Source organism: Schistocerca nitens, chromosome 2, assembly GCF_023898315.1.
Source record: "Schistocerca nitens isolate TAMUIC-IGC-003100 chromosome 2, iqSchNite1.1, whole genome shotgun sequence".
Lineage (NCBI taxonomy): Eukaryota > Metazoa > Arthropoda > Insecta > Orthoptera > Acrididae > Schistocerca > Schistocerca nitens.
In genome coordinates, this window is record NC_064615.1 from 364,718,919 (window position 1) to 364,741,746 (window position 22,828).

Below are 22,828 nucleotides of genomic sequence, written 5' to 3' on the forward strand. Positions count from 1 at the left end.
ACTTTTCTTTATTCAAGGTCAATTGCCACTTTTCGCACCATACAGATATCTTATCTACATAATTTTGCAAATCGTTTTGCCCATCTGATGACTTAACAAGACGGTAAATGACAACATCATCTGCAAACAATCTCAGATTGTCACCTATGTCGTTAACATAGATCATGTATAATAGAGGGTCTATAGCAGTTCCTTGGGGAACGGCGGTTATTACTTCTGTTTTACTCGGTGACTTTCCATCTATTCCTACGAACTGTGACCTTCCTGACAGGAAATCACGAATCCAGTCGCAGAACCGAGGCACGCCGTTTGGGTAGGAGCCGTTTGTGAGGAACGGTGTAGAAAGCCTTCTGGACATCTAAAAATATGGAATCAATTTGGCATCACCTGTCGATAGCGCTCACTACTTCATGAGTATAAAGAGCTAGTTGTGTTTCGCAAGGACGATTCTTTCTGAATCCGTGCTGACTATGTGTCAATAAATCGCTTTCTTCGATGTAGTTCATAATGTTCGAATACAGTATATGTTCCAAAACCCTACTGCAAATCGACGTTAGTGATATGGGTCTGTAATTCAGCGGATTACTCCTACTTCGCTTTTTAGGTATTGGTGTGACTTGAGCAATTTTACAGTCCAGTAAGGATCTTTCTGTGAGCGAGTGGTTGTATATAATTGCTAAATATGGAGCTATTGTATCAGCGTACTCTGAGAGGAAACTAACTGGCATACAATCTGGACCGGAGGCCTTGGCTTTATTAAGTGACTAAAGCTGCTTTGTTACACAGAGGATATCTACTTCTATGTTTCTTATCTTGGCAGTTGTTCTTGATTGGAATTCAGGAATATTTACTTCGTGAAGGAGTTTCGGAAAGCTGTGTTTAATAACTCTGCTTTAGTGGCACTGTCACCAATGACGATACCGTTGTTATCGCGCAGTGAAGGTATCGATTGCGTCTTACCACTGGTGTGCATTATGTATGACCAGAATTTCTTTGGGTTTTCTGCCAGATTCCGAGACAGAGTTTCGTTTTGGAAATTATTAAAAGCATTTCGCATTGAAATACGAGATATATTTCGAAATTCCCCCATGAACCATGGACCTTGCCGTTGGTGGGGAGGCTTGCGTGCCTCAGCGATACAGATGGCCGTACCGTAGGTGCAACCACAACGGAGGGGTATCTGTTGAGAGGCCAGACAAACATGTGGTTCCTGAAGAGGGGCAGCAGCCTTTTCAGTAGTTGCAGGGGCAACAGTCTGGATGATTGACTGATCTGGCCTTGTAACCATTAACCAAAACGGCCTTGCTGGGCTGGTACTGCGAACGGCTGAAAGCAAGGGGAAACTACAGCTGTAATTTTCCCCGAGGACATGCAGCTTTACTGTATGATTAAATGATGATGGCGTCCTCTTGGGTAAAATATTCCGGAGGTAAAATAGTCCCCCATTCGGATCTCCGGGCGGGGACTACTCAAGAGGACGTCGTTATCAGGAGAAAGAAAACTGGCATTCTGCGGATCGGAGCGTGGAATGTCAGATCCCTTAATCGGGTAGGTAGGTTAGAAAATTTAAAAAGGGAAATGGATAGGTTAAAGTTAGATATAGTGGGAATTAGTGAAGTTCGGTGGCAGGAGGAACAAGACTTTTGGTCAGGTGATTACAGGGTTATAAATACAAAATCAAATAGGGGTAATGCAGGAGTAGGTTTAATAATGAATAAAAAAATAGGAGTGCGGGTTAGCTACTACAAACAGCATAGTGAACGCATTATTGTGGCCAAGATAGACACAAAGCCCATGCCTACCACAGTAGTACAAGTTTATATGCCAACTAGCTCTGCAGATGATGAAGAAATTGATGAAATGTATGACGAGATAAAAGAAATTATTCAGGAAGTGAAGGGAGACGAAAATTTAATAGTCATGGGTGACTGGAATTCGTCAGTAGGAAAAGGGAGAGAAGGAAACATAGTAGGTGAATATGGATTGGGGGGAAGAAATGAAAGAGGAAGCCGCCTTGTAGAATTTTGCACAGAGCATAACTTAATCATAGCTAACACTTGGTTCAAGAATCATAAAAGAAGGTTGTATACCTGGAAGAATCCTGGAGATACTAATAGGTATCAGATAGATTATATAATGGTAAGACAGAGATTTAGGAACCAGGTTTTAAATTGTAAGACATTTCCAGGGGCAGATGTGGATTCTGACCACAATCTATTGGTTATGATTGAAACTGAAGAAACTGCAAAAAGGTGGGAATTTAAGGAGATGGGACCTGGATAAACTGAAAGAACCAGAGGTTGTAGAGAGTTTCAGGGAGAGCATAAGGGAACAATTGACAGGAATGGGGGAAAGAAATACAGTAGAAGAGGAATGGGTAGCTCTGAGGGATGAAGTAGTGAAGGCAGCAGAGGATCAAGTAGGTAAAAAGACGAGGGCTAAGAGAAATCCTTGGGTAACAGAAGAAATATTGAATTTAATTGATGAAAGGAGAAAATATAAAAATGCAGTAAATGAAGCAGGCAAAAGGGAATACAAACGTCTCAAAAATGAGATCGACAGAAAGTGCAAAATGGCTAAGCAGGGATGGCTAGAGGACAAATGTAAGGATGTAGAGGCTTGTCTCACTAGGGGTAAGATAGATACTGCCTACAGGAAAATTAAAGAGACCTTTGGAGAGAAGAGAACCACTTGTATGAATATCAAGAGCTCAGATGGCAACCCAGTTCTAAGCAAAGAAGGGAAGGCAGAAAGGTGGAAGGACTATATAGAGGGTTTATACAAGGGCGATGTACTTGAGGACAGTATTATGGAAATGGAAGAGGATGTAGATGAAGATGAAATGGGAGATAAGATACTGCGTGAAGAGTTTGACAGAGCACTGAAAGACCTGAGTCGAAACAAGGCCTCGGGAGTAGACAACATTCCATTAGAACTACTGATGGCCTTGGGAGAGCCAGTCATGACAAAACTCTACCATCTGGTGAGCAAGATGTATGAGACAGGTGAAATACCCACAGACTTCAAGAAGAATATAATAATTCCAATACCAAAGAAAGCAGGTGTTGACAGATGTGAAAATTACCGAACTGTCAGTTTAATAAGTCACAGCTGCAAAATACTAACGCGAATTCTTTACAGACGAATGGAAAAACTGGTAGAAGCGGACCTCGGGAAAGATCCGTTTGGATTCCGTAGAAATGTTGGAACACGTGAGGCAATACTAACCTTACGACTTATCTTAGAAGAAAGATTAAGAAAAGACAAACCTACGTTTCTAGCATTTGTAGACTTAGAGAAAGCTTTTGACAACGTTAACTGGAATACTCTCTTTCAAGTTCTGAAGGTGGCAGGGGTAAAATACAGGGAGCGAAAGGCTATTTACAATTTGTACAGAAACCAGATGGCAGTTATAAGAGTCGAGGGGCATGAAAGGGAAGCAGTGGTTGGGAAAGGAGTGAGACAGGGTTGTAGCCTCTCCCCGATGTTATTCAATCTGTATATTGAGCAAGCAGTAAAGGAAACAAAAGAAAAATTCGGAGTAGGTATTAAAATTCATGGAGAAGAAGTAAAAACTTTGAGGTTTGCCGATGACATTGTAATTCTGTCAGAGACAGCAAAGGACTTGGATGAGCAGTTGAACGGAATGGACAGTGTCTTGAAAGGAGGATATAAGATGAACATCAACAAAAGCAAAACGAGGATAATGGAATGTAGTCTAATTAAATCGGGTGACGCTGAGGGGATTAGATTAGGAAGTGAGACACTTAAAGTAGTAAAGGAGTTTTGCTATTGAAGGAGTAAAATAACTGATGATGGTCGAAGTAGAGAGGATATCAAAAGTAGACTGGCAATGGCAAGGAAATCGTTTCTGAAGAAGAGAAATTTGTTAACATCAAGTATAGATTTAAGTGTCAGGAAGTCGTTTCTGAAAGTATTTGTATGGAGTGTAGCCATGTATGGAAGTGAAACATGGACGATAACCAGTTTGGACAAGAAGAGCTTTCGAAATGGGTGGTGCTACAGAAGAATGCTGAAGATAAGGTGGGTAGATCACGTAACTAATTAGGAGGTATTGAATAGGATTGGGGAGAAGAGAAGTTTGTGGCACAACTTGACTAGAAGAAGGGATCGGTTGGTAGGACATGTTTTGAGGCATCAAGGGATCACAAATTTAGCATTGTAGGGCAGCGTGGAGGGTAAAAATCGTAGAGGGAGACCAAGAGATCAATACACTAAGCAGATTCAGAAGGATGTAGGTTGCAGTAGGTACTGGGAGATGAAGAAGCTTGCACAGGATAGAGTAGCATGGAGAGCTGCATCAAACCAGTCTCAGGACTGAAGACCACAACAACAACATTTCGAACTTCTGGAAAACTTTGCCAGTCTTGGGGATTTTGCTTTCTTTTAAATTTGGCATGCTTTTCTCGATTCTTCTGCAACAGCGATCTGACCAGTTTTGTGTTCGATGGGAGATCAGTACCATCACTTATTAATTTACGTGGTATATATCTCTCAGTTGCTGTCGATACTATTTCTTTGAAATCATTCCAAAACTTTTCTAAGCTTACATAATTAGATCGGATAGAGTGAAGACTGTCTCTTAAAAAGGCGTTAAGAGCATTTTTATCAGCTTCTTTAAATAGATACGCTTTGCGTTTCTTTTTGATGGTTGTAGGTGTTACGGTATTCAGCCTAGCAGCAACTATCTTGTGTTCGCTAATCCATGTATTCGTCACAACACACACTATTTGTCCAGGATTATTTGTTGCTAAAAGGAAAAGTATGCTTTGGCAACCATTTACGCTTCGAGTAGGATCATTAACTAATTGTTCAAAATAATTTTCTGAGAAAGCACTCAGCACAATTTCGGATGACGTTTTATGCCTGCCACCGGCTCTAAACCTGTAAAATAACGTCTTGCATGCACTCGATGAATGAAAGAGCGGTAATTGAATGTGAATGCTGATTCCGCATAGTATCGACGTGTTACACCATGCCATCTGTGTCTCTTCACTACAAGAACATCAGTAACCAGGTATTGGCAAACATCAGTTTGCGTGTTTGTCCCTATAGTGCCGAGGCGTTACGCTACAGGACACGAGCTTCTATTACAAACTGTACCTTCTGTGAGGACACACGTGTGTCTTTTTGAAATATAAACAAGCATTTGAATACCATTTGTGCCCTCAATGGTCTTGTATGATTGAGGAAACGTGGATCTTTCGAACTAGGTTTGGCCAAAATTTAGCTGTTGCTCGTTAGTTAAAATATTAGTGTGGGGCTATTTTCATTTGGTGGTAATTTTATGTTTTAGGTATTCCTGGGGCGTCTCCTTTCGATGTGTTTACGTCATCACACAGTACCTCCTCGAAATTGCACATCGTCGGCACGAAATCTCGCACTACTCAGTCCTCGCTAAAGAAAGCCTTGTAAAGAACGAAGTATGAATTTAGAAATCTCTAGTTTCACGATAGTATGTCAAGAATTTTTATTTAGGCGAGGCTGTTCCATATCATCAAAGCTTTTGCCATCAGTTATAATTGATTTCTTAGCTGATAAAATTAAGGACAAAAAAACATGCTAATGAGCCATACCATCTTATGATTGCTTTATGCTATTCTCCTGAATGAGGATTAAGTTCAACAAACTGAGGATCTTAACTACAGAAGATAAAAGGTTGGAAGTTATAATCAATTTAAAATATTTTACAACCAAAGAACTCGAGAAGGGAGTTGTGTAAGTGAATATTCATATCATAGAACCAGATGATGAGTTTTTGTATTTACGTGAGTTGAAGACAAACAATGGATGGACAACACAAAAAAAGTATGGAAAAAGTGACTTAGTGTGTTATTAGTAAACGAAACACTTTTCGAAGATTAGCTCCCACAGTGTCCGACATGGATACAAATATAGCTGCTGTGTACATTTGTTCTGATTTATGGTAGTGAGAAAACACTGGAAAGACGCTTGGATTACTAGGAGACATAGGAACTCAAAAATAAAAGATTCAGGAAAGAAACTGGAGTGAGATGCATAATTGTGAAATAATTATAATGAAAAGGATGAACAGGACGTATAGGTAGGCGAATTAACAATAAGAGATAAGAAGAGACCTAGAGTATATCTAATGGAAGATAGATGACATTGGAAAACATGAAGATAAGTACACATAAAAGAAAAAAAATGGCTCTGAGCACTATGGGACTTAACAGCTGTGGTCATCAGTCCCCTAGAACTTAGAACTACTTAAACCTAACTAACCTAAGGACATCACACACAGCCATGCCCGAGGCAGGATTCGAACCTGCGACCGTAGCAGTCGCGCGGTTCAGGACTGCGCGCCTAGAACCGCGAGACCACCGCGGCCAGCTCATATAAAAGAAAACTGTGACATATTACTACTGCGAAGTATGGAGGATATCTTCATCCATCGGTGGATGCAAATGGCTGAAGATGTTGATCACATGAAGATATTGACGCGACATCAGTATTTTTTTTCAATTCAATAAACTTTACCAGTAGCCGTACACTTTAAGATATTTTATTTTATTTCGAAAGGAACCAGTTTCGGCAATTCATTTTACCATCTTCAGGCCTCTGCATAATAAAAGAGTATACATATAGTAATATAAGGGTCAACTAATCAAGTGTACAAGAAATGACAGGTAATCATACCGCTTAAGTTTAAAAATGATGAAAGTATTGGCATTAAATCAATTCTATGTGTATATACAGCAAACAGACTAAAACATGTGTATATGTTTTTAGTAGCATTAAACAAAACCTTTGTGTATATAAAGCACAATAGACTAAAACGTGTGTACGTATTTGTTAGTCATAAAATGTTTAACATCACAGATTTACGGGGAACCATGTGTTGTTGTTGTGGTCTTCAGTCCTGAGACTGGTTTGATGCAGCTCTCCATGCTACTCTATCCTGTGCAAGCTTCTTCATCTCCCAGTACTTACTGCAACCTACATCCTTCTGAATCTGCTTAGTGTATTCATCTCTATGTCTCCCCCTACGATTTTTACCCTCCACGCTGCCCTCCAATACTAAATTGGTGATCCCTTGATGCCTCAGAACATGTCCTACCAACCGATCTCTTCTTCTGGTCAAGTTGTGCCACAAACTTCTCTTCTCCCCAATCCTATTCAGTACCTCCTCATTAGTTATGTGATCTACCCATCTAATCTTCAGCATTCTTCTGTAGCACCACATTTCGAAAGCTTCTTTTCTCTTCTTGTCCAAACTATTTACCGTCCATGTTTCACTTCCATACAATGCTACACTCCATACAAATACTTTCAGAAATGACTTCCTAACACTTAAATCTATACTCGATGTTAACAAATTTCTCTTCTTCAGAAACGCTTTCCTTGCCATTGCCAGTCTACATTTTATATCCTCTCTACTTCGACCATCATCAGTTATTTTGCTCCCCAAATAGCAAAACTCCTTTACTACTTTAAGTGTCTCATTTCCTAATCTAATACCCTCAACATCACCCGACTTAATTCGACTACATTCCATTATCCTCGTTTTGCTTTTGTAGATGTTCATCTTATATCCTCCCTTCAAGACACCATCCATTCCGTTCAACTGCTCTTCCAAGTCCTTTGCTGTCTCTGACAGAATTACAATGTCATCGGCGAACCTCAAAGTTTTTATTTCTTCTCCATGGATTTTAATACCTACTCCGAATTTTTCTTTTGTTTCCTTTACTGCTTGCTCAATATACAGATTGAATAACATCGGGGAGAGGCTACAACCCTGTCTTACTCCCTTCCCAACCACTGCTTCCCTTTCATGTCCCTCGACTCTTATAACTGCAATCTGGTTTCTGTACAAATTGTAAATAGCCTTTCGCTCCCTGTATTTTACCCCTGCCACCTTTAGAATTTGAAAGAGAGTATTCCAGTCAACATTGTCAAAAGCTTTCTCTAAGTCAACAAATGCTAGAAACGTAGGTTTGACTTTCCTTAATCTTTCTTCTAAGATAAGTCGTAAGGTCAGTATTGCCTCACGTGTTCCAACATTTCTACGGAATCCGAACTGATCTTCCCCGAGGTCCGCTTCTACCAGTTTTTCCATTCGTCTGTAAAGAATTCTTGTTAGTATTTTGCAGCTGTGGCTTATTAAACTGATTGTTCGGTAATTCTCACATCTGTCAACACCTGCTTTCTTTGGGATTGGAATTATTATATTTTTCTTGAAGTCTGAGGGTATTTCGCCTGTTTCATACATCTTGCTCACCATATGGTAGAGTTTTGTCAGGACTGGCTCTCCCAAGGCCGTCAGTAGTTCCAATGGAATGTTATCTACTCCGTGGGCCTTGTTTCGACTCAGGTCTATCAGTGCTCTGTCAAACTCTTCACGCAGTATCGTATCTCCCATTTCATCTTCATCTACATCCTCTTCCATTTCTATAATATTGTCCTCCAGTACATCGCCCTTGTATAGACCCTCTATATACTCCTTCCACCTTTCTGCTTTCCCTTCTTTGCTTAGAACTGGGTTTCCATCTGAGCCACGTAAATTCATTAAAAAGATCAGCACTAGACAGCGTACAATCAAGAGCTCCGTAGAAACAACATTCGTCACTTTTTTATAATTATTTCTTTATTTTTTCCTTTTTCTTTTTGTAATAAAATCCTATAAAATTCTTTTGGATGAGGAAACGCCTAGTATGTATCAGTACCAATCTCCATTGTAAGTGTACTATCATACTAAACTCTGCAGAGGGAAGTACTGCATTTTCATTCACAGTGCTAGTCGACGTATCGAAGCTATTCACGTCGCGTTGTTTTGGAACACTACAGTGTTTCAGAGACAAAATATTACGGTAATGATGTAAAAGTTCATGAAATATACTAGTTCCTTTAGATCAACTATTTTGTTTACTTGTTTAGGATTCCTTTCAGTTATTACAGTGCCTTAATATACTGTGGTTCGCGTGACCATTTAAGTTACATTGCCATATTACAAGCTACGGTATAACTTGTCAGATAAATAGACGAAAACACCCTGTAACCCGCTGGAAACAGAATACTGAAAACTATTTTCTTACCCGACCATCGTACAACGTAAAAATTAGATCTTGAAGTGATGCAAGCTTTGAAGGTGAAAATAAACATAGACTGACCTAGTTTTTTTTTATCTGTGTTATGGAAAATACACCCACCCACCCACACACACACACTCACTCACTCACTCACTCTCTCACACACACACACACACACACACACACACACACACACACACACACAAACACACACACGCTCTCGCACGCGGCTTTTTATATTATTAATACACTCTTTAACTGTCAGGATTTTGGCGACAGTGTCTGTAATAACAACAGTAACGTATCTTAGATACTTCAGTTCTTTCAGTGGGTATCAGTCTCTTCATTTTATGCCTCGGCGTGATAGTGCGTAGCTGAATTTTTCATTTTCGTACCCAAAACTCTCAAAAATCGATCTAGATTTACATTTTAGGCAGGGTCTGCACAAACATTCAGTCATGCGTGAGGAAACAAACTATTATAATTTTTTGTTCTTTATTATTTTTTGATTTACCTTCCCAAACTGTAACCTTAAATTATTTTAGTTCACAAGTGTAATAGCATGATTTAAATAAATATATCAAGTACACACACATCTTGAACTCGATCAGTATTACTATATATTAACTCAAATAAATATGAAAATTGTTTTCAGAGACCATTACCACTTACAAAATTTGCTTATTTAACTAGGAACATGTTTCGAGATGGCAATACAAACACATTAGTTCAATATTTTTGTTTTGCCATTTTAGGTTGAAACACATAGAAACTGAAGTTTTTCTGAACAGTCTTGGCTCGTGCCATGGTCGTCCTGTGGAGAAAGAGACAAATAACCCAAGAAGATGGACTATTCAATTCGTATGTTGGTCTGCAGTTCAGACACTTTTTAAAAGTCATCACTCACTTTGTTCATGTGAAATGGCTGTCTTCTTGTGACGTGTTCAGTGACCTCAATTGTTGTTCCGTGGAACTTGTTCAAAATAATGTTCAAATGTGTGTGAAATCTTATGGGACTTAACTGCTGAGGTCATCAGTCCCTAAGCTTACACACTACTTAACCTAAATTATCCTAAGGATGAACGCACACACCCATGCCCGAGGGAGGACTCGAACCTCCGCCGGGGCCAGCCGCACAGTCCATGACTGTAGCTCTTTAGACCGCGGAACTTGTTCACAAATTTTCAAAGGACACTTAAAACTCTGTAACACAATGAACAATTTGGCGGTCAAAGAAAAGCTTGTTTCTATTTAACTATCGAGATGTCGATCCTGGTGTTATCAGTCAGTGGCAATGTCTTCTGCACATCTTGCTATGGCATTTCTGATGTTGGTCGACGACATAAATTTCGTTTTCTGTTCTCGGAAAACTTTAAAATATACTCCATAAACACTCGTAGATTATTTGAGTAAACTTATAGTTAATCCCCACATAACATCTAGTTTGGTGAACAATGAGAACAGACAGTTACTAGCTAACCAAAGGCTGTTGAACTCTGGAAGTTCGTATTCTTTTTCCGCAAACACTGTACCACCTTGGACATAATTAAAAGTAACGCCCCAACGGCGGATGTTTCTTTAAAGCTAGTTACTTAACGCTGTGTGTAAACCCACTATGAGCTGTGACGCTGATATGAGCTCACATATCGTCACTATGTGGCAGGCGGTATTTTTGGACGACGAGAGCTACCGGCTTTCTCTTGTTTGTATCAGAGAGATCCGAATGTCTGTGGCGGTGTAGTTTGAAAGCAACGGGCCTACACGAATCTCAGTCGTAAATTGATATTACCTAATATACGAGATTTTTTCCAGCAGAACAGCAAGGAAAAAACATTGCAAACAGCTAGAATGTCATTTAATCAATGATTTATTTCCCCGTAATTGCATCAATTAACTGTTCTGTTGGTTCTTGATAGAATATTTTATGCATTATGACGAAAAACACACGACACTGGTGTAATATCCCACAATATTTATTACTTTGCAACACACTTTTCTGCTGTTCAAGTATCGCCAGGTAAAAAGACAAATATTCGCAACTGTGAACATGCTGTGAAATTTTTGTGGCATCAAACATTTTAAAATAGTGCACTTACATAGTATCTCAGTTGGTTTCCAAAAAATGAAAATTATTATTTTTTATTTAGGACTACAACGAGAGGAACTATTTCAGTAAAAATGCGGCGTGAAACTATTAGGTTAGTTTAAATATTCAATTTCCCGTAATTATTCTGAATATTTCCTAGATCTCTTAGCAAGAGAAATAAATGCTTCTTTCATAATAAGGAACAATAAAACTTCTTAATAATTTTTAAAAACATGTATTTATCACAAGGGTATCGTATTTAACTTTCCCTACGCCTCGGTAGCTACACGGCCAACGCGGCAAACTGCTAACGGAAGGAATCCGGGTTCGATTCCCAGCTCGGTACGAGATTTTCTCTGCTCGGGGACTGGGCGTTGTGCTGTCCTTACGTTCGTATCGTCATCTACATCTGCATCTACTTGGATACTCTGTAAATCACATTTAAGTGCCTGGCAGAGGGTTCATCGAACCACCTTCACAATTCTCTGTTATTCCGCTGTTTTAGCGCGCGGGAAGAATGAACACCTATATCTTTCCGTACGAGCTCTGATTTCCCTTATTTTATCTTGGTGATCGTTCCTCCCTGATTGGAATTTAGTGAGAAGATTCCGTCGCAACGAAAAACGCCTTTCTTTTTAATAATGTCCAACCCAAATCCTGTATCATTTCTGTGACACTCTCTCTCATATTTCGCGATAATACAAAACGTGCTGCCTTTCTTTGAACTTTTTCGATGTACCCAGTCAGTCCTTCTGGTAAGGATCCCACACCGCGCAACAGTATTCTAAAAGTGGGCGGACAAGCGTAGTGTAGGCAGTTTCCTTAGTAGGTCTGTTACATTTTCTAAGTGTCCTGCCAATAAAACGCAGTGTTTGGTTAGCCTTCCCCCCCCCTCCCCCCCTCTCTCCGCCCAACATTTTCTGTGTGTTCCCTCCAATTTAAATTGTTCGTAATTATAAAACCTAGGTCATTTAGATTAGACTGATTTATCGTGTAACCGAAGTTTAACGCGTTCCTTTAAGCACTCATGTGGATGACCTCACACTTTTCGTTATTTAAGGTCGACTGACACTTTTCGCACCATTCCGATATTTCTTCTAAATCATTTTGCAGTTTGTTTTGATCTTTTGATGACTTTATTAGTCGATAAAAGACAGCATCATCTGCACACAACCGAAGACGGCTGCTCAGATTGTCTCCCAAATCGTTTATATATGTAAGGAACAGAAAAGGGCCTATAGCACTACCTTTGGGAACGCCAGAAATCACTTCTGTTTCACTCGATGACTTTCCGTTAGTTACAACGAACTGTGACGTCTCTGAGAGGAAATCACAGATCCAGTCACATAACTGAGACAATATTCCATAAGCACGCAATTTCACTACGAGCCGCCAGTGTGGTAAAGTGTCAAAAGCCTTCTGGAAATCAGGAAATACGGAATCGATTGAAATCCCTTGTTAATAGCACTCAGCACTTCATGTGAATAAAGAGCTAGTTGTGTTTCACAGGAACGATGTTTTCTAAACCCATGTTGCCTGTGTGTCAATAGACCATTTTCTTCGAGGTAATTCATTATGTTCGAACACTATGTTGTAAAATCCTGCTGCATATCGACGTTAACGATATGGTCCTGCAGTTTAGTGGATTACTCCTACTACCTTTCTTGAATATTGGTGTGACCTGTGCAGCTTTCCAGTCTTTGGGTACGGATCTTTCGTCGAGCGAACGGTTGTATATGATTGTTAAGTATGGAGCTAATGCATCAGCATACTCCGAAAGGAACTTAATTGGTATACAGTCTGGACCAGAAGGTTTTGACATTCCATTGTTGAGGTGGCTGTATGCGCACGAACCGAAAATCAATGAGAAAAAGAAAGTGTACTTAAGTTCCACGAAAATGTTTTTTCTGTATTGATACCTGTTGTTCACCTTGAATTATGAGAATGCCTGAAGGTAATATGGTGGACACATATGCTCATGTCAAATGAACTTAGGCTTCTGATTTACTGTAAATGAGACTAAGATGATTAAAACAAAACTGATTTCAGTTTCTATTTCATGCAGATTACGAAAACTCACGAGTTGTCCGTATTGGGTCTCAATTTAAAAAAAAAAAGCTGCTGTATTTGTTACCTTTCTTTTGTGCTTCACAAATGAAACATGTAGTTCGTGTCCTTATAAATAACTACAAACTGAAGTGTCATGACATACGGAGAAGCTTTTCGAATCAAAATGTGGTCACCAAGAGAGGAGACGCCATATGTTGCTACCGTGTCCTGATATAAATGCACGGCTCCACAGTTTACCAGAGATTAAAAGCACCAGACGTTGTTGATGCTGAGCCAAAAAACTCCCTATCTGGATCCGTATAGGATTTATCCATAGAGAGACCGAAATTTTCAGTCACCGCCTCGCTTCTACTTCTCTATGATACCTCGTGAAGAAAGGAAGAAACAAAGCTTAGAGCTTCTCGCTCCTTTGAAACCGAGATCATTAGCGACGGAACTAGAATAGCGGAAGAATGAATAAGGAATTGTCGGGACATGTGCTTTACACAGGTCATGCCGGAATTTGCCTCAAGCGATTTAAAGAGAAATCCACGGAAAAGTTAAATCTAGATGTGAACCTGAGTTCTTCCGCATGCGAAGCCACTGGGTTAACCACTGTAGCGTTTCATACGATGAACGTCTAGTGAATGGAATGTTCGCAGTGGACTGTAAACTAACCAAAACGACGTCACTTTTTGAGCCATCGGCCTCCTGACTTTACTGCCCGCCGGGAATTCCTCTCGTGTGGCAACCTCTCGATCTCAGAGTAGCAACTGCACCCTGCACCCTCAATTACTTGTTTCCATCTTCCCCTACAATTACTAACCTCTACCACTCCATGATGTCTTTATGATGTTATTCTCTGATGTCGTTACACACGTCCTATCATCGTGACCCTTCTTCTTGTCAGTGCTTTAAGAATGTTCCTTCCTTGCCTATTCTGCGCGGAACCTCCTCGTTGCTTATTTAATCAGTCTGCATAGTTTTCAGCATCCTATAGTAATACGTCACAAACACAGCGATTCCTTTCTTTCTCGGCTATCCTACTCGCCGTGATTCATTGCCATAGAATGCTGTACTTCAAATGTAGTCTACGTCCTCAGAAATTTCTTCCTAAAATTAAGGCCGATGTCTGACACTAGTAAACTTCTTATGTCTGGGAATGCCCTCTTTGCCTGTACTTGTCTTCTTTGTATGTCCTCCTTGAGACACAGTCAAGAGTTATTTGCCATTCAAGGTAGAAAATCCCTTCACTTCGTCCACATCACGGTCACCAATTTTGATGTTAAGTTTGTTGCAAATCTCATTGCTGCTACATGTCATTACTTTCGTTTTCTTCAATTTACTCTCTATCCTTACCCTGTACTCGATAGGTTGCTCATTCCATTCTTCTTCACCTTCAATGAGGATACTAATGTCTTATACATAATTATTCCGCAAGTGACTGTACGGTGTGTGGTGGAGAGAACATCACATCAATATTATCAATTTCTTTGCCTCTTTCATTCGCATACAGAACGAGGGAAAAATGTCTGTCTATATTTCTCCAACTGCGTTCTGCAATAAATTTCATCTAATAATAGTGAATACTCTGTTCAAGAATCACAAGAGGAGGAGGTATACTTGGAAAAGGCCGGGTGATACGGGACGATTTCAGTTAGATTACACAATGGTCAAACAGAGATTCCGAAATCATATACTGGATTGTAAGAAGGCGTACCCAGGAGCAGATATAGATTCAGATCACAATGTAGTAGTAATGAAGAGTAGGGTGAAGTTTAAGAGATTATTCAGGAAGAATCAATACGCAGAATTGGGATACGGAAGTATTACGGTACGACGGAATACGCTTGAGGGTCTCTAAGGCTATAGATACGGCAATAAAGATTAGCTCAGTAGGCAGTACAGCTGATGAAGAATGGACGCCTCTAAAAAGAGGAATCGCAGAAGCTGGGAAGAGGAACATAGGTACAAAGAAGGTAAGAGCGAAGAAACCAGGGGTAAGAGAAGGATTACTTTAGTCGGTCGATGAAAGAAGGCAGTATAAAAATGTTCGTGGAAATTCAGGAATACAGAAATACAAGTCCCTCAGGAATGCATAATGTTAGGAAGAACACCGCTTACTGCTGATAAAATTGTTGTTTATTAAAACACTACCGGTTTCGTGACTTAAAGCAGCATCATCAGGTGCAACCTACAGAGCAGAAAGCAAAGTGCAGTGTCATGTAAAGATTAATAAAGGTCTGTCTAAAACACATTCGCAACGTTAAAAGATCACAGGCATACCAATCGCTCCTAGTCAAAATTTACAATTCAGAAAATATCGTCAATACTACGGCGAGCAAAGTAAAGAAGACATGCTTATTTCTTTAAAATTTGCCTCCATCAAAAAAAAAGAAAAAAAAAGTATTTTCTAGTGAGCGGACGCTAAAAGTTTTTAAAAGGGGCTGGAGTGGAGATAACACGATTAATTACTATGTGGAAGGATCAGGTGGCAGGGTGTTACCAGTGTGACAGCAGGGCAGCTCAGTGCCGGGCCGGACAAAAGGGTCACGCACGATTGACAAAGACAGACTAGCAGTCTGGACAGTGAGACGTCATACACTCATGGCTAGCAGCGCTGGGTCGCTACGTTCACGAGAGAGAGAATAATTCAGAATTTTATTGCATGCTAGCACCTAATCACACAAACAATCAAATTTAGCCACAATGCTATGGTGCTATAATTCCAGTTGATTATTCAACGTGAACTGTGCGTTTTAGTTTTTATGTCTAAAAATTCCCACTTCCTCTAATATATTCAAAATATGAATTTTCCTTTTTTCTTTTTAAATTTTCTGAAGGGCATGTGCGCTGTTAAAGCAGATCGCCGGTTATTTACGTTAAGGTGTTCCTGAAATCTTATTTGAAATGACCTACCGCTTTGCATATGTTATAATTTGTTGACGGTATTTTCGTATTACATGATGGTAATAATGCTGAAAGCGACCAGTTTCTTCGGGATCTATATACGAGTAGTTTGAACCAAAAGATACAGTTCACTGGTCAGTGCGCTGAGAATGACACATTACCGTTTCTGAGCCTCCAAGTGGCCTTAGAAATGGAGATATACGCTAATCTGTTTACCGAAAGCCAACCACTGCAGATCTTGTTATATACTGGCAGTCATGTCACCAAATGAAATAAAAATTCGCAGAATTCCAAGGTGTGTTAAACCGTACGCATGAAATGCCCTTTACCAGTGAAGCTCAAGTGACTGAATATGATGTTATACGGTACATAGCGTATCAAAACGGTTACGATCTAGAATTTGTTAACGCAATTAGTAGCCGTACACTGAAAAGAAAAATCTTCCTTCGCATAGAGGATTAGTGGCAGATTTTATAACGCTTAGACCAGCCTTGCAGACAAAGGAACGCTCTGCTTTTTGTAGAGTACCATATTTGGGTGTAGTATCCGAAAAAATTTGATGACGTATGACATCTAAAAAATTCCAGCGTATTTTACGTCTTCAGATCTAGCCAGGAAACGCAGGGACAAGAAAAAAAGGTGTCGTAATAAATTTACTGAAGCGATTGTATACTGCATTACATGCAATGATTGCCCTAAGAAATATGCTGGACAAACCGGCAGGTCATTCTGAATAAGATTTCAGGAACACCTTAACTTAAATAACACGCGATCTGCATTAACAGCGCTCTTACGCGAAGAAGGGCACAGCATCACAAGCCCTTCATAAAATTTAAAAATTCTTCATGTAAAAGAAAAAAAGCCATATTTTGAATATATCAGGGAAAGTGAGAATTCTTAGACATAAAAACGAAAACGCACAGTTCACACCGAATAACCAACTGGAATTAAAGCACCATAACATTCTGGCTTATTTTGAGTGTATGATTACGTGAGAGCATGTAATAAAATTATGTATTTTTCTCTCTTGTAAAAATAGCGACCCAGCGCTCCTAGTCATGAGTGTATGACATCACGCTGTCCACATGGAAGGCTTCCGTTCCACTAGCCAGCTTGTGTCTCTTTGTCGTTAGGGCGGGCCGCTGCCCCGCTGTCACACTGGTACTTCATTCATAATAATTTGCGTAGTGCCGTGGTTAATCACGTTAGCAAGGCCAATGAAAGAATATAGAATTTGGATTGAGAGTAAATAGCAGGAAGCCGGAAGTAATGAGAAGCAGCAGAATGAGAACAGCGAGTAACTTAACATCAAATTTGGGAATCACGAAGTAACGGATGTCTGCTACCTTGGGAGCAAAATAACCCATGATGGACGGAACAAGGAGGATACAAAAAGCAGACCAGCACTGGAAAAAAGGACGTTTATGACCGAGAGAAGTCTGCTACGACCAAACATAGGCCATAATTTGAGGACGAAGTTTCTGGGAATGCACGGTTGGAGCACAGAATTTTTTGGTAATAAAACATAGACCGTGGGTAAACCAAAAAAAGACATGTTTTGCTACGGAAGAATGTTGAAAATTAGATAGACTTACAAGGTGAGGTATGAGGAGGTTCTCCGGAGAATCGGTGAGGAAATGAATATATAGAAAACACTGACAAAAAATGGGACAGAATGGTAAGACAAGTGTTAAGTCGCGGAATTACTTCCATAGTACTAGAGGTAGCTGTAGGGGGTAGAAACTGTAGAGAAAGAATACATCCAGTAAATAACTGAGGACATAGTATGCAAGAGCTACTCTGAGGTGAAGTAGGCGCAAGAGAGGAATTTGTGGTTGGCCGCATGTAATGGTACTTGAATTACGTAACCATTACGGCACCTCATCTGAACCTCTCGATAACAGCTATATTCTACTGTTTTTCTGCAAAGTAGTTGACATATTTCGGAGACAACATTCAGGTTTTATTACATTTGTGATACATCGATATGTTTATATTGCAATGATATTATTCTTATGTGTATTCTTTCTTTTGTCACTATGATCTTTGACGTACTTGTAACTCTGATTTTTGGGCGCGTAAGCGATTATTAGTTAGTTGTTGAGTAGTTGTTAGAGAGTCGGACCTTGAGAAGGTCAAGACGTGGACGTCATGTTGGAAAGACGTATATTATAGTTGGCTTATAAAACGTGAGGAAGATGTTTTCAAGTATGTTTTGTATTGTGAAGTGATGTTTTGTGTGATACGTGATATTGCAATAAAAGCAGTTAAAAGGAAGTGTAACTTAAATTCGAGGTGCTGATTATTTCTTTTACATCACCATTGTCCAGCAAAAGTGTAATCTCCAAGAATGGTTTGAGAAGCGCATCTACAAAACTTTTGAATATAGCAGAATAAAACCTAGGCCTCTTTGCATCCGAGCTTGGAATCATAACCACCTAGATTTTCAACGATTGAGCAATGATTTTACGACGAGACCAGCGTGGGAAACGCGAAAACATGAGTGCCTAGTTTTTTCATTATTACATGAAATGACTTTATTAACTGTGCTCTAATGACACCTGCCACATAATATGATTGTTATTGCCCGAAAATGCAGTATTTAATAGCGTGAGCAACACCACAATCATTAAATATTGACCTTTGTTGTGGTAGGGTTGTTAGACGCATCAAATCAGTCAGAAGACTGACGAGTTTTTCCCAAAGTCACATGATATATCGCCACACTCTTACAATATATACACCAACGTGAATAATCCTTTTTTTGCTACTTCCCCCAATGATTTTAGAAATTCTGATGGAATGTTATCCATATCATTTGCCTTATTTGATCTAAAATATTGCAAAGCTCTTTTAAATTCTAATTTTAATACCCGATCCCCTACCTGTTCTACAACGACTCCTGTTTTTCTTCTGTCACGTCATCAGGCAAGTCTTCCCCCTCATAGAGGTCTTCAATGTACTCTTTCCACTTTCTCCTCTATCTCCTCTTCATTTAACAGTGGTATTCCCGTTGCTCTTTTAATGTTACAACCCTTGCCTTTAATGTCAGTGCCGGCCGTTATGGCCGAGCGGTTCTAGGCGCTTCAGTCTGGAACCGCGCGACCTCTACGGTCGCAGGTTCGAATCCTACCTCGGGTATGGATGTGTTGATGTCCTTAGGTTAGTTATGTTTAAGTAGTTCTAAGTTCTAGGGGACTGATAACCTAAGAAGTTAAGTCCCGTAGCGCTCAGAGCCATTTGAATTTTTTTTAATTTCACCGAAAGCTATTTTGATATTTCTATCTGCTGAGTCAGTCCTTCAGACAGTAATTTCTTTCTCCATTTCTTCAAATTTTTTAAAATTTGTTGAGGTACAAAACATGCAGCTGTAACTGCCACCACTGGCCAGTTCACACAATTACCACCATGTATAAGCTTAAATCATTAGTCACTGGTTTTAGTTACAACGATCTTACTTGTTTTATGTACATAATTTTCTAAAAAGTATAAAGTAATAAATAAAATCATAAAATATAGTCCAGTTGGGATTATGTGCGTATACAGGTAGTTTTAATGTTTTAACTAACAACTAATCCAGCGTATTTTGTGACTGACTTAACATTTAAGTCTTATGCCACTATATATATATATATATATATATATATATATATATATATATATATATATATATATATATATATATATATTAAGCCATGCGTGTTACGTTAGCGTAACTGTTTCTTCACGTGTTCTTTTCTTTTGCACTGAAGATAATCACACAGCGACCGAAATCGAGATATACAGTAAACATGATTCGCGACTGATTGCTGTACCCTTTATTATTTGAAATGAATACAGTCGCTGTGCACAACAGTTTCCCTATCGAATCAAACCTGAATAAATTAATGCATTCATTAAGACAATAGGAACGTTATCAGCGGAACGTAGAAGCTGTCATTATTCCACAGCGCATCACTGTATATCTAAATGTTAAATATCCTCTCCATTTCATGCACCAGTTTCCATGCTCATACCCATCCTCCTGCTAAGTTGTACCCGTCGCACGAGATCTTTGCGTATATGTTCGTAACATACTTGATGGAGAGCGATGCGCTGAAAATTTCTGAAAATACTGCTCTCCAGACAACCACAAATAATTTACAGCCAGTAATAAATTTTGTAGTATGTCCCAGCTGTAAATTTATGGGAGTGACACATAAATTTTCCAGAGGCCCTTGTAATGAAAATGGCTGTTAAAACTACTATTCGTTTTGTTTAGGTGTCAGTGTATTGCTCTCTTGGGCATCATGTAACCGAAATACCATTTTTAAGACATGCACAGATTGCTGTTTAAGTTAACAACAAAGTGCGAAATACTGACAATCCTGATTTACATTCAAAATTCAACTTTCTGACTGACATTCCTCCTTCGTACGTATGCTTTCGTCGTAATAGTTTCGAATAAATTCGATTTTGGGCTAATCACACTGGCTACTTTAAATTAAGGTCTTGTATTTGTTTTCGAAGACACAAACTACCTTTAAAAATATGCTACATATGAAATCATTCTAATAATAGCATGCACGCACTAGCTGTTTCGTAAACCTACACGTTCATTAAGTGCAATAATTCTCAGTAAATAACGGTCAAATAAATGTTGTTTTTACTAAGTGTGGCTTGATGAATACTGTTGAAACGGGAAGGAGCTCGTGAGGATGATAAACATTTAAATATATCTCTGTATAGAAAAGGAAAGTCATCACTGTTTACGGATTCACCATTGCACAGCCCAAATCGCGAAGGACAGAAACCTGACTTTTGGCGAGGCTGTTGAACATATACTGTAGACAGTCGTTTAAGAGGAGTTATTCGACATTCTGCCGCTAAAGGGGTGAAACAAGGGGATGAAAGGTTTTTCGGAAGTATTTAACTATTAAGTCAATTTTGAAGTTACAACTACGAAAATTGGTATTTTGTTTCTTTGTCAGAAATAAAAAGATTGGTGTTTCGAAGTTGTTGGAAATTCAAACCATAAAGGGCTGAAATAGTGGGTGAAAGATATTTTTAATTTTTTATAGCTTATTTTCAAAGAACTGCTGAAGCATTTTTAAAGCTACATCTATAAAAACTGATATTTAACATCGCGGTTAGAAATAAAAAATACATGTTTCAGTGATTTTGGAACTCAATAACTAAGGTGGTGAGATAAGAAATGAATTTTTTTTGAAATATTTCATTTTGAAAGCATTTTCTGAAGCTAAAACTATGAAATTCTTTATTTGGCTACTAGGCTAGAAATTTAAGAAAAAAGTGTTTCTGGGTTTGTAGGAATTGAACCCGCAACGGATGACATAGAGCATGAAAAATTTTATGACATTATTTCGTTACAAAAAATTTGTATTTTTTTTCATTGGTTTTGGAAATTCAACCCCTAAGGGAGTGAAATAAGGGATGAAAATTTTAACAAAAATATTTTGCTATATCGAAACTTTTTAAAGCTAAATCCATGAAAATTAGTATTTGACTTTTTGGTTAAAAATGAAGAAACATGTGTTAACATGTTTTAAATCTGAATCTGTGAAAATTGGTATTTGACTTCTCCGGTAGAAGTAAATAAATCTGTGTTAAGGGATGAAAGTTTCTATGGAAATACCATCATAAGAATTCAAAAGGCAGCATTAACAAACACTTCCGACTCCAGCTACCGGTATCGCTTTTTGGCCAGGAGTACATCCGGGAAGGACCATTCTTCTATGGCATTCATTTGCGTGAAAAGCGAAGAACATGTTTCAAATTGTGAACTAAATCGAGGAAAGCTATTTATAGTCAGAACGACAAATCGGCTTTGTCAGAATTGGATAGAAAAAGATACGGATCTTTAATACATATATTTTCCAATAGATCCAATAGATGTTTATAACATTATTTACATTTCAATTACTACGCGAACTAATCATTGCTGATGACGAGGTAGATGCTACATTTAAATGCGATGTACATGAAATCCGTTTGAGATGACAGACTTAATTATGGGTGTAAATCTGGCGCAAATAACTATAGAACAACTTATCCGATTTGTATCTTCCTTTTTTTAATTCGATTTATAAAACTACATTATACCGTTGAAGCACTTCAATTATGCGAAGAGTGGATGCCATATAAAGACTCACTAGCTCTTTCATAAAGATTAGCGTCTTTAGTCTGCATAATGTTATGTTTATTTTTTTGTTTGTAGTGTGTATATCATACAAATTCGATTACAGAAAAACAAAAATCTATCCAGACCATACAGTCTACCCCAGTGGTGAAGCTGGTGCTAAGGTATTCTCGTAATAAAGTATAAGGGAATCCTGTCAGGATTACGCTTGACCTTCATTCATAAGTAGAAACTTATAACAATTCCGTTGCATACTGCAGGATTGTCTTCTCGTCTCCATATAAGACACTGCCGTGGCAGTGTGGTTGACAGACCACATGTTCCTAGTCACTCCCAGACACTAAGAATTCCATTACCACGTGAAACATCTCTTCGTGAGCGCTACCATGGTTTGTAGAGGGACGTTACAGTGAGTTGCACGGTCAAAAAATGTGCTTGCTTGGCTGGGGAACCTGACAGTTCATTTCTTGGTTACCACCTTGCCTGGATCTCATTATAACTACACATGTTTTCCCAGGAAAAAAGCGTCCTGAATGCCTAGGTGTGGGTTGCTCGCTGGATACAGCTGTGCTC